The sequence below is a fragment of the Netta rufina genome, assembly GCF_964035555.1.
Source record: "Netta rufina genome assembly, chromosome: W".
Lineage (NCBI taxonomy): Eukaryota > Metazoa > Chordata > Aves > Anseriformes > Anatidae > Netta > Netta rufina.
This window is the reverse complement of record NC_140139.1, coordinates 16,117,277-16,122,569: the sequence shown is the minus strand read 5'-3', so window position 1 is coordinate 16,122,569 and position 5,293 is coordinate 16,117,277.

The following is a 5,293-nucleotide window of genomic DNA, read 5'->3' as shown; positions in this document are numbered from 1 at the left end:
ATGGGGAGAAAATATGTGAAAAGGGCTCAAGGATTGAGATAAGGACGAGAAAATCACGCAATAATTATTGTAACGGGCAAAACAGACTCGGCATAAGGAGATAGTAAGATTTATTGCCTACAACTAACAAGCGAGACAAGTGAGAAAACAAAGGAAAAAAAAAACAAAAGCACCTTCCCCCCATCCACCCTCTTCCACCTCCTCCCCCCCCGAGCGGCGCAGGGGAACGGGGGAATGGGGGTTATGGTCAGTCTACAGCACTTCTTCTCTGCCGCTCCTTCTCGGTCACTCTCGTCCCCTGTGCTGTGGGGTCCCACCCACGGGATGCAGTCCTTGATGAACTGATCCGGCGTGGGCTTCCCACAGGCAGCAGCTCTTTCAGAACTGCTCCAGATATGGGTCCGTACCACGGGGTCCATCCCTCAGGAGAAAACTGCTCCAACCTGGCTCCCCTACGGGCAGCAGCTCCTGCCAGGTCACCTGCTCCTGCGTGGGCTCCTCTCCACGGGCTACAGGTCTGGCCCAGAATCTGCTCCGGCAGGGGTCTTCCACAGGCGGCAGCCTCCGTCGGTGCAGGGCCACCTGCTCCACCGTGGTCTCCTCCACGGGCTGCAGCGTGGAACCCTGCTCCACCGTGGTACTCCATGGGCTGCAGGGGGACATCCTGCTTCACCATGGTCCTCACCACAGGCCGCAGGGGACTTCTGCTCCGGCGCCTGGAGCACCTCTCCCCCTCCTTCTACACTGACCTTGGTGCAAGGCTGTTCTCTCACTCCCTTGACTCTCCCGGCTGCTGTGTGGCGCAGTGTTTTTTTCCCTGTCTTAAATATGCTCTCACAGAGGCGCAAAACAACATCGCTTATTGGCTCGGATCTGGAAAACAATGGGGCCCTTCCCAAACATGGGGCAGCTTCTAGATCTTTCTCACAGAAACCACCCCTATGGCTCCCTGCTACCAAAACCTTGCCACGTAAACCCACTACATTCCACCCCTCGCCTCTGTTAAAAGCATATTTAAGACTACTCACAACATACTCTCACTTTACAATTATCACAACAACCTTCACAAACTTCACTTACATCAAAAAGAAAAAGAATTCACCACACCAAAATAAACATAACATCATCACAGCACCGACAAGGTGGACATTTTACACACACACCACCCCTCGTCCCTTCACCACACTAACATATCACAGTTACTGCTTTCTTAAATTCTTCACAACTTGTACATTCCTAACAATCATCCTGCACATATTTTTGCCCGTTACTTCTACTAACTATCATCCTTATCTCAAATTCCTTGAGCCCCACGTTGGGCGCCAAAAAAGACTGTCGTGGTTCCGCTCGAGTGGGCAGCCGAGCTCCACCACAGCCGCTCTCTCACTCCCCCTCCTCAAAGAGGAATGGGGAGAAAATATGTGAAAAGGGCTCAAGGATTGAGATAAGGACGAGAAAATCACGCAATAATTATTGTAACGGGCAAAACAGACTCGGCATAAGGAGATAGTAAGATTTATTGCCTACAACTAACAAGCGAGACAAGTGAGAAAACAAAGGAAAAAAAAAACAAAAGCACCTTCCCCCCATCCACCCTCTTCCACCTCCTCCCCCCCCGAGCGGCGCAGGGGAACGGGGGAATGGGGGTTATGGTCAGTCTACAGCACTTCTTCTCGGCCGCTCCTTCTCGGTCACTCTCGTCCCCTGTGCTGTGGGGTCCCACCCACGGGATGCAGTCCTTGATGAACTGATCCGGCGTGGGCTTCCCACAGGCAGCAGCTCTTTCAGAACTGCTCCAGATATGGGTCCGTACCACGGGGTCCATCCCTCAGGAGAAAACTGCTCCAACCTGGCTCCCCTACGGGCAGCCGCTCCTGCCAGGTCACCTGCTCCTGCGTGGGCTCCTCTCCACGGGCTACAGGTCCGGCCCAGAATCTGCTCCGGCAGGGGTCTTCCACAGGCGGCAGCCTCCGTCGGTGCAGGGCCACCTGCTCCACCGTGGTCTCCTCCACGGGCTGCAGCGTGGAACCCTGCTCCACCGTGGTACTCCATGGGCTGCAGGGGGACATCCTGCTTCACCATGGTCCTCACCACAGGCCGCAGGGGACTTCTGCTCCGGCGCCTGGAGCACCTCTCCCCCTCCTTCTACACTGACCTTGGTGCAAGGCTGTTCTCTCACTCCCTTGACTCTCCCGGCTGCTGTGTGGCGCAGTGTTTTTTTCCCTGTCTTAAATATGCTCTCACAGAGGCGCAAAACAACATCGCTTATTGGCTCGGATCTGGAAAACAATGGGGCCCTTCCCAAACATGGGGCAGCTTCTAGATCTTTCTCACAGAAACCACCCCTATGGCTCCCTGCTACCAAAACCTTGCCACGTAAACCCACTACAGGGATACAGAGGATCTGAGGCCCGCTACACTCCAACTGAAAAGGAGATATTGGCAGCATATGAAGGAGTTCGATCTGCTTCAGAGGTGGTTGGTACTGAAGCGCAGCTCCTCCTAGCACCCCGACTGCCGGTACTAGGCTGGATGTTCAAAGGAAGGGTCCCCTCTACACATCATGCAACTGATGCTACATGGAGCAAGTGGGTTGCACTGATTACTCAGTGGGCTCAAATAGGAAACCCCAGTCGCCCAGGAATACTGGAAGTGATTCTGGACTGGCCAGAAGGCAAATACTTTGGGATATTGTGTTGGGTCTGTCTGAGCTGGAGTCACCTTTTCCCTGCAGCAGCCCACACAGTGCTGTACTCTGCACTCGTAGCTGGAACAGCACTGATATCACTCCAGTGTTGTGTCTATTGCTGCATAGTGCTGGCACAGCATCAGGACTCCTTCCAAGCCCCCAAAAGCCAGCAGACTGGGGGTGGGCAAGTGATGGGGAGGGGACATTGCTGGGGCAGCTGACCTAAACCAACCAAAGGGATATTCCATAACACCTGATGTCACACTCAGCAATAAAAGGGGGGGCTCTCGTGGGGGAGGGGGCTGTTCCTCCTGAACAACCACTACGCGTTTGGGGCCCTGCTTCCCAGGACGTGGCCGAACACCGCTCGCTGATGGGAAGTAGAGAATAATTTTTCCTCTCTCTGTGCTTCCGCGCGGACTGATTGCTTCTTTTGTCTCTGTTTTTTTCTCCCATTCCCTTTCCCTTTAATTAAACCTTTCTTATCTCAAACCTCGAGTTCTCTGTGTTGTATTTTCTCCCCCTTCCTCTTTGAGGAGAGGGGGAGTGAGAGAGCGGTTGTGGTGGAGCTCGGCTGCCCACCTGAGTAAAACCACCACAGTCCTTTTTGGCGCCCAACGTGGGGCTCGAGGGTTGAGATAACAATAGCATTGATTGAAGTATTTACAACTAACATATTGGTAGTCATAATGCTCGGTTTTCTGGTAATACTTTTCTGTGTGGATATGTTGTATATAGCCCACTCTCTGTTTTCTTTTTTCCTTTACATCCGATCGGAGAAAGTGTTGAAGTCTGTGCTTGTTTTTTTTATCATGTTGTGCTGTAACATACTGGCCTTCAGTTTTGTTTGGTATTCAAACCCGGCATTGTTATCCTCCTGGTCTCCTGGAGATTATCTTATTGAAAATATTAGGAATTACAGTGCCTTCTACTTTTCTCCCTGTGGGCTAATTACAGCAGCCTTTCAGTATCTTGGATACCCCTGGTCAGATATTATCCTCCTATCACTAGGTCTAGTGTTTGTCATCTTCCCCAAAGTAAAGCAATTTATTAAGAATATTATTCAAGGACCTGTCCCCAGACAAAGTTGTGGGTGGCAAGGTGTGTGGGGGGATTTGGGCAGGTACCTATCACGGTTTTCTCCTCCAATGGTTCTAAATTTCATCCCTGAACAAGTACAAAATCCAAGAAAACTGGTGGAATGTTTGAAAGACGTATGCCCTGACCCTGGCAATACTAGAGAACTCCACCAGCTGGCTGCACTCTGCTGGGGTCTGGCTTACGCCTATCAGATGTCAATTAACATTGCCCAGCACCCTCAAGGGGATAGGGAGGTTCCTGAATTTGATAATGAGACAGCACACACTGTGACCACCCTAGAGGACCGACCATCTATGGTATCAGTCGCCCCTGTAGTAAAGATGAAACAGTGGAAACGGAGATCAGGTCGTTTAGTAAGGGAAGAAGCTCCTTCTACGGATGAGGGAGAAGAGGAAAAGGCAAGTGGCTCTAAAGCAGCGTTATCACGGCAACATCGCGAAGAAGAGACTGAAATCATAGATGAATCAGAAACTACTCGGTCTCTATCTCTGAGTGAGCTGCGAGAAATACGGAAAGACTTCAGTCGCCATCCAGGTGAGCACATCCTCACTTGGCTGCTTCGATGCTGGGATAGTGGGGCCAATACCCAACAGCTAGAAGGCAACGAAGCCAAGCAGCTGGGATCCCTTTCTAGAGAAAGACTCATTGATAGAGTAATTGGAAGAGAGGCACAAGTTATCAGCCTCTGGAGGCGAATCCTAACAGCAGTGAAAGAAAGGTATCCCCACAAAGAGGATATTGTCTACCAAGTAAACAAATGGACCACTATAGATAAGGGCATCCAGCAGCTGCGGGAATTAGCTGTGCTGGAGATGCTTTATAGTGATTTAAACAACGCCCAGACACCTAAAGACCCCGATGAAGTGCAATGCACAGCGTCCATGTGGCGGAAGTTTGTACGAGCTGCACCCCCAACACATGCCAGCACACTGGCAGTCATGGGTTGGGATGAGGGGATGGGGCCAACTGTGGATACCGTGTCCAACCAGCTTCATAAATATGAAGAAAATCTCTCTCCCCCAGTACGGGGCTGCATTTCAGCTGTGGAGAAACCGTCCCAACGGTTAGATGAACACATAGCTTCGTCCTCACCTAAACGGAAAAATCTTTCGGCCATCAAGCGCCAGCAGTCCCCAGCTCAAACAAGGGAGAATCCGGGACGCACACCGCGAGGTACCTTGTGGTTTTATTTACGTGACCACGGGGAAGATATGAGGAAGTGGGATGGTGAACCGACCTCGGCCCTAGCTGCTCGGGTACGTGAGCTACGGAAAGATACAACAGCAACAAAGAGGGCCCCTAGGAGGATTGCTGCCCCAGTTTCTGTTGGGCAGTCCCCCAGAGGCAGTAGAAGGGATAATATTACTTCTGACCCTGATGAAGAGATTTCTGCTTCACGTTTGGAAGAAATAATTGATAGATACTCCGACCAGGACTAGTGGGGCCCTGCCTCTGGCCAGGTAGAGGAGAGGGACAACCGGATTTACTGGACTGTGTGGATTC